The 8,316-nt window shown below is 47.2% G+C and overlaps 1 pseudogene; it reads right to left on the reverse strand.

Annotated features, from left to right (window-relative positions):
- Positions 1-1,089: 1,089 nt before the first annotated feature.
- LOC118643247 lies at positions 1,090-7,908 on the reverse strand (annotated as a pseudogene).
- Between the last annotated feature and the right edge of the window lie 408 nt (positions 7,909-8,316).

Genomic DNA, 8,316 nt, shown 5'->3' on the forward strand with positions numbered 1-8,316 from the left:
GAGCCCAGACAGCTCCCTGAGGCTGAAACTGCTATCACAGTGCAGCCAGCAAAACACATGCATTGGTTCTTGAGAAAATATACAAAACTAGCAAATATTCTGCAGAATTACAAAGGATAAAATCTATGAATCAGTGCTCTAATGCGATTACAGTAAATACCAACTGAAGTTAAGATTAAAACACAGGTCACCGCCAAGAATCCTGAGTCCAGCCCAGCCTGAGTCCCCCCATTCCCCCACCTGCTGAGGACCAACAGGTCAGTCCTCGAACACCCACAGTCCCACTGAAGCACCACAGTGATCCCCGTCATTGGGTAGAACTTACGTGGTTTGTAACCTGCACACGACACTTGTTTCCTTCTTCAGGATATTCTTCCAAGGATTACTAGACATTGATTCTTTTATTTTATATGGATTGATTGATTTTGGAGAGAGGAAGGGAGAGAGAGCAACAATGATTTGTTGTTCTAGTTATTTATGGATTTATTGAACCCCAGAGATTGAACCCCAAACCTTGGAGTCTTGGGCTGACGTTCTAGCCTACAGTGCTACTCATAAAGGGTGAAATTAGTTTTAAATGTAATCAAAGGTATCAGTGAAAAAATTTCTTGGAATTCTTTTGGAACTCCTAAAAGACATCTTGCAGTTCAATACTTTTGTTCCTCCTTCCCCAACATGATTTTTAAAAAAACCAAACACAAAAACAAACAAACCTACACTGACAACTCCCATAAGAGTGACTTCCATAATTTACAATAAGGGAGGTGTTTTGAGAAAAGTCCCAGAAACAACTCACAGGTTCATGACCTTGTGCTTCCCTCTCACATTCCATCCACAGCCCAGCCGGGTCACCTGGACCAGTTTCACTCTACACAGACGTCTCTACTGTGTCACAGGAACTGGCAGTAAACCCTTCTCTGGGACACTCTCTCTTTCAAGAAAACATTCTCCCATGCACTTACGCTTGTGAGATTATATTTAAAGAAATCTACCATTTAATGAAGATTCTACCAGATAATCGAGATCAAACTGGAAGGAGAACCGTGCGGACGGGCGCCCTCTGCTGGCCACAGGCTGCGCCGCCCGCCCTCACGTCTCCCTGTAGTAGAGCAGGTGGTACCCCAGGGGTCAGGCAGGGGCAGACGCAGGACCTTCTCCCTCAGGAAGTTCACGGGGGGCTCTGGCTGCGTCTCAGCCAGGCTCTGCTCCTCCTCTTGTAAACCTTCACAGCTGCTGTCCTCTGACGGGTTGGAAATCCAACTGGCAAAGACCTCTTTGTCCAAACAGACGATGGTTTTCATTTGATGGGGGCGAACTCTCCTTCGCTTGAACATGGGAGTGGTCTTCAGTCCGTTCCCATTTCTGCTCACTGCTTCCTGGTGAATGACCTTCATGGGGCCCCGGATGGCGATGCGAGCCAAGTCCTGAAGGCTGCAGACGGCCAGAAGAGATGCAGGGCGAAGAACAGGAGTCATTGTCTGCGACAGCACAGGCCTAAGCAACCAAAAACTGCGTCTTGACAACACAGCCCAGGACGGGAGCTCATTGCAGAAGGCTCTCTAAGCACATCACCCTGAGCTCTGACAAGGAAGGGAAGCTCCCTGCTGCTGGTGACTCGGCAGCGACAGCCTGGCTCCTCTTCTCCTGTCGTCACCTGGCTCCTCACTCTGGTCCCTGTGTCCATGCATAGTCCTTCCATCCAGCGCACCCAGCACCCTCCTGACCACTTTACTGTTTCCAACATGCTTTACGAAGTAAAGTCGATCACAGCTTCTTAAAGAACAAAATTACACAGCACACCCAAGGAAAGTAAAACCTGGAGATTAAAACTCTGTTTAATGCAGACCCTGAACACGAGGACATGAGGGATTCTCTCACAGGGCAAGGAATTAGGGGGTCGAGTGTTTCAATACATTAAACTCAGAATCAGCATCTCTTTTCTCCTCAAGTACCTAAGTACTCCAAAAATCACAACCCACAGTAGGGCGCTCTCACACTGTAACATTTATTTCCCAAATCAAAAAGGCCTGTGCAGAATCTCAGCAAATGCCCACTGGCCCAGGGAAGCCCTGGAAAATCCAGTGATCTCAAGCTCTCTGCACCTTCTCTACATTGTCAACACCAACTCTTCTGTCTGCTCACTGTCCTCCTCCTCCAGGAAGGGCTTCAGGGCTCATCCTGCTGCTGCTCCTAAGGCAGCTAGAAGGAGTCCTGCACAGACCACCAGACCTCCCCCTGCACAGGGGCCATGTGGGGAGGAGCCCGCTCCTGGCAGCCTGAGTCCCAGCAGTGTTTCCTGAGGCTGTAATCCCCACCCTCTCTCCTCTCCTGTCTATCCCTGGGTCTGACACCTGCTCTGTGGCTTTGATGAAACTGGTCAATGGCACCCAGGGCTCTAACACAGCCCTGAACAGAGTCTGGAGCCTCCCACAAGCCCACATCTGCAACACCCTTTGACACCCTTTTTCAGAGAGGCCCCAGGTGCCTCCAGGAGTCCTTTCCCAAACAGGCCAGGGTCTGACTTTTCATCTTCATCTCCAATTTGCCTCCTAACTGGTTTCTGCCTGCACTATCCCTGGGATGCCCACTGACAGCCAACCCCGTCTACACCCACACGACCTCACTGTCGGCACCAATGAGACATCACTCATCTACTGCTGGTCACTTCATGAGCCTAAACAGCATCACAGGATTATTTACCATCCAACACACTGGGAAGCCATGGCCTCAAACACCACATCCCAGGGTGCCCTCCATGGGGTCATGACTCCCATCCAGGCACCATCAACCTCCCAGACACCTCACCCCCGACACTGTCCTAAGGCTCTGGAAGGTGGTATCTTCCCTGACTGCAGTCAGCATCTGCTCATTTCTTCTGTGGGATTCTCAAGGAGCACATTCAGTGTACACCTCCACCTGGGCAGAGGGTGATACTGAGTGCAAACATACCACCTCACAGCAGTAACACCGGGCAACTCCCTGTGGCCCATGCAGCAAACTCCAGTCTACCCTGTGGACTGTGCAGGGTCCCCCCCACACTTCCTCAGAGCACCTGGAAGTCCACAAACCATAGTCCCAGCTCAGATCCTGCCCTCCCTCTCTTCTCTCCTCAGGAAATTTCTCTCAAACATTTCACTCTCTACAAACTTGATGCCTCGATGCTCATGATCACAGTTCATCATGTTTCAATGACCACATCAGCCTCGTGTGACCTACACTTAGCAGAGACCGAGAATGCTGTCACTGTTCCATAAATGATCCCTCTCGTACATTAAAATACAATCCAGAAGGAATTCACTAACATATTTTCTTTCAGTGGTGAGATTATAGTGACTTTTTTTGCTATTTTTTTAATTTTCTAAATTATCAGAAAGTACGGTGCATGCTGAATGATTTTATTTTAAATGAAGATTACAATTTTCCTTGCTATATATATTTTTATTGAAATTATGAAACTACGATTAGCTTTTTGCTGGGTCTACACCCTGATGGAGTGAAAGGCACAAGCCTGGCCGAGGAGGCCCCACTGCAGACCTGCCCACCCCACCCCCACAGGCAAGTGGAGTGGCCATCAGCTGCCCCAGAGCAGAGGGTTCTGGGATCTGCAGGAGCATCATGGCCAGAGGGGCCCGGGACATACTCTCCACAAGGCAGATTGACTACCTTCTATGTGGCTCTTCTGCTTCCCACGGCATCACCAGTGCAGCTCTCTGCAGATTTTAAAACCAGGCTAAAATAACCTACACTGTGCTGAAAATGGATTTTTTAAAATAATTTTATTGATTTTATAGAGAAAGAGATTAAATAAAAACTTCAATGTGAGACAGAACCATTGATCAGCTGCCTCCTGCATGCCCCCTACTGAGGATCAAGCCTGCAACCCGGACATGTGCCCTGACGGGGATTCAAACCCAGACCTCTCAGTCCGTGGGACGTAGCTCAATCCACTGAGCCACACCAGATGGGTGGATTATAATTTGTAAATTGCCTAAAAATCACTTGGAAAAGCTTATGGCTAAGTAGGTTGAAAATGCTTTTTAGAATTCAAGGTCCCCATACTCATGTAACTGCATGAGTCTTGACTTCTCTGATTCCGAGCTATGCAGCTGGACCAGAGGCACAAAGAAGACAGCCAGGATCTTTTTGGTGAAGGGCCCTTGCAGGTTATCTTAGTCAACTATGCCAAAGACAAGATGAGAACATTCAATAGATTTGGCTACTGGTAGGTTAAACAGGCCCTAGGACGCGCAAAATGAACTACATGTAACTCATTAATTATGTGAGTATGATTAAACTGAACATATTCAAGCTTCTAGCCCTGGCCAGTTTGGCTCAGCAGTTAGAGCGTTGGCTGGCGGTCCCAAGAGGCCCGGGTTCGGTTCCCGCTAAGGGCGCGTACCTCGGTTGCAGTTTGTCCCTGGCCCTGGTCGGTTGTGCGGGTGGCAGCCACTCGATGTGTTCCTTTCACATCGATGTTTCTCTCTCTCTCTCTCTATTCCTCTCTCTCCCTCCCTCCCACTCTACCTGAACAAAAAATGGAAAAATGTCCTCGGGTGAGGATAAAAAAAAAATTCTTCTCTCTCTCTCTCTCTCTCTCTCTCTCTCTCTCTCTCTCTCTCTCCCCCTCCCTCTCTCTCTCTCTCCCTGCTGCTCTACCTGAAGATAAATGCAATAAAAAAAATCCTCGGGTAAAGGGAGAAAAAAAATGAAAAAGAGGAGAGAACTGGAAAAATGGAGCAAATCAGGAAAGAGAAAATAAAATGAAAACAACAAAGATAATCAAGAGAGAGGAGAAAGAACGCAGAAAATTGAGAGAATCAAAAGATAGAGGAGAGAGAGCAGAAAAAGACGAGAATCAGGAGATAGAAGAGAGAACACAGAAAATAGAGACAAGTAGGAGAGAGCAGAGAACACAAAGAAGAGACAGAATCAAAACAGAGGGGAGAGAATGCAGAAAATGGAGAGAATCAGGAGAGAGAAAAGAGAATGCAGAAAATGAAGAAAATCAAGAGATAAATGAGAGAACGCAGAAAATGTAGAGATTCAGCAGAGAAGGAAGAGAATGCAATAAATGGAGAGAATCAAGAGATATAGTAGAGAATGCAGAAAACAGAGATAATCAGGAGGGAGCAGAAAACGGAGAGAATCAGGAGAATAAGGAGACAATGCAGAAAACGGAGAGATTCCAGAGAGAGCGGAGAGAATGCAGAAAACTGAGAGAAACAAGAGATATAGGAGAGAACGCAGAAAACCAAGAGATTCAGGAGAGAGAGGGTAGAGAACACAAAAAAACGGGGAGAATCAAGAGATAAAGAAGAGAATGCAGGAAATGAAGAGATTCAGCAGAGAGAGAAGAGAACGCAGAAAATGGAGAGAATTAGTAGATAAAAAAAGAATGCAGCCCTGGCCGGTTTGGCTCCATGATTAGAGCGTCGGCCTGTGGTCCAGAGACACCCAGGTTTGGTTCCCGCTAAGGGCATGTATCTTGGTTGCAGTTTGTCCCCAGCCTTGGTTAGGTCGTGTGGGTGGCAACCACTCAATGTGTCCCTTTCACATAGATGTTTCTCTCTCTCTCCCTCCCACTCTATCTGAACAAAATATCGAAAAAATGTCCTTGGGTGAGGATTAAAAAAAGATAGAATGCAGAAAACAGAGAATCAGGATAGAGAGGATAAAATGCAGATAATGGAGAGACTCAAGAGAGGAGGGAGAGAACGCAGAAAATGAGAGAGTCAGGAGAAAAAGGAGTGAAGAAGGAAAATGAAAAGAATCCAGAGAGAGAGAAGAGAATGCAGAACATGGAGAGAATCAGCGGAGAAAGAAGACAATGAGGAAAACAGTGAGAATCAGGAGAAAGAAGTAAGTATACAAAAAATTGAGAAAATCAGGATAGAGAGAAGAGAATGCAGAAAGCGATGATAGTCAGGAGAGACAAGAGAGAACTGGGTAAATGGACTCAAAAGAGAGAGGATATAACACAGAACACAAAAAGAATCAAGAAAGAAAAAAGTGGAAAAAATCAGGAAATAGAGGATAGAACGCAGAGAATGGAGAGAATTGAAAGGGGTAGGAGAGAAAGCAGAAAACAGAGAATCAGGACAGAGAGGAGAGAACACAGAAAATGAAGAGAATCAAAAGAGAGTGGAGAGAACACAGAAAATTGAATCAGGAGACAGAGGAGAGAATGCAGAAAATGGAGAAAATGAGGAGATAAAAAGAGAATGTAGAAAACAAAGTAAATCAGGAGAGAGTGGAAAGAATGCAGAAAACAGAGAGATTCAAGAGATAGAGACGTGGACTCAGAGACAGAAAATCAAGAGACAGGAGAGAATGCAGAAAAGGAGAGATTCAGGAGAGAATGAAGAGAATGCAGAAAACAGAGATTCAAGAGGTACAGAAATGAACACAGAAAACAGAGAAAATCAAGAGACAGAGGAGAGAATGCAGAAAAATAGAAAGATTTGGGAGAAAGAAGAGAGAAAGCAGAAAACAGAGAGAACCTGGAGATAGGGGAGAGAATGCAGAAAATGGAGAGATTCAGTACAGTGAGGAGAGAACGAAGAAAACAAAGAGAGAGGAGAGAACGCCAGAAATGGAGAGAATCAAGAAGATGGCGGCGTGTAGGACAGGAGCAAGGGTGAGTGTGTGTGTGTGTGTGTGTGTGTGTGAAGGAGTGTGATAGTGAGTGTCATTGAATGTGAGTGTGCACGACCAACCTTGAGCATCAGGAACTCAGGGCAGAAGGCTCTCGTGTTGTTGACGGGGAGCAGCCAGCTACTGTGGTAAGCAGCACGTCAGCGAGCTTCTCCTTGTACAATCATGTGGCTCCACCATTTTGGAAGATCCCTGGTCTTTTCTATGAGTAGAAAACCGTGAGTGGCTAGGACCAAGCGACCTCAGTCTACCAGAGTACCATACACTATCTGTCCAGTGGACCAACACACAGTAGCTGTGCCATGGAGGTGCCTGCTGCAGTAGCCAAAACCAAAGAGGAGCCAAGCACCACCCCTAGAGCAGAAGCCTGAATGGAGCCCAGAACCTTCCCCTACCGGAGCAGTGACTGGGTGGAAATGAAGCCTCATCCCCAACAGCAGTGGAGACTCAGAGAATCTCGGGAAGTACAACACACCCCCAGGAGCACCAGTGCCAGCTTGGAAGCCCGGCACCTACCCCCATAGCAACAGTGACTGGGCGGGACTAGAGCCCCACCACCAACATGCAGTAGGAGCTCAGATAGACAGCAGAGACCCATCCTCAGCTGCATCAGCAGGGGCTGATCAGGAGTGGTGCCCTAGCCCAAGCCAGCTTCATCCACTGCCCCACTGAGAATGAGCTCGACTTGTCCCAGTGTTTCTTCAAGGAGCTGGAAGGCTGGGAGCCAGATGACGACCCCATAGAAGAACATAAAAAGCATTTATCTGGTTGTGCTTTTCTTTCTCTCAAGAAGCAATTTGAAGAATTAACCCTCGGTGAATTTTTGAAACTGGACAAAGAACCAAGAACAAAACTGCAAAGGAAGCCAACAATGGTAAAGTCCGCTATGCCATTGAGCAGCTGGTAGCCATGGAGTTGACGCCTCCCATGACACTCCCTGGTCCCCGCGTGGAATGCGCCATTGCCGAGGCACATTCCCCAGTGTTACCAGCTGCTCTGTGGGGCCTGTGACAGTGCCTTAGGAAAGGAGAACAGCATTTGAAATGAGAATATTTAAACTATTTTTATTTCCTCTTGAAAGTAGTGCCACAACTACTTCTGTCTTGCACCTGGTGTTGCTGAGTATAGTGACTGATTCTTTTTTCTTTGGTTGTTTTTGCTTTATTGACTCTGTACTTGCCAAAGTGGGAAGGTGAGACATTTGGTTTGGTCACGTGGGCAGAGCCCTTCCACAGTGTAGTGTCTGGGCTTCATGCTGACTGGTTGGCGAGCCTGAGATCTGATGGAAATGTGATAACAGGGCCACTGTTGCTGAACAAATAGAGAATTCAGGGTGCCGGTTTCAATTTTGTTGTATAACCTACACGTATGGTGTACATGTCTCGTGTTCCCAATACTGAGCCCCAGGCACCCCTCTGGGGACAGGCCCGGGTGGCTGGGAGGGACAAAGGACTGACATCTTGAGTCAAGCTGGCTGCTTTCTTGGAGGTCAGTTGAAGATCTCTTCCCTCCAGTGGGCACACAGCATGGTTACAGGGCCACTGTTGCTGAACAAATAGAGAATTCAGGGTGCCGGTTTCAATTTTGTTGTATAACCTACACGTATGGTGTACATGTCTCGTGTTCCCAATACTGAGCCCCAGGCACCCCTCTGGGGACAGG

This window comes from Molossus molossus, unplaced genomic scaffold (genome assembly GCF_014108415.1).
Source record: "Molossus molossus isolate mMolMol1 unplaced genomic scaffold, mMolMol1.p scaffold_m16_p_33, whole genome shotgun sequence".
Classification (NCBI taxonomy): domain Eukaryota; kingdom Metazoa; phylum Chordata; class Mammalia; order Chiroptera; family Molossidae; genus Molossus; species Molossus molossus.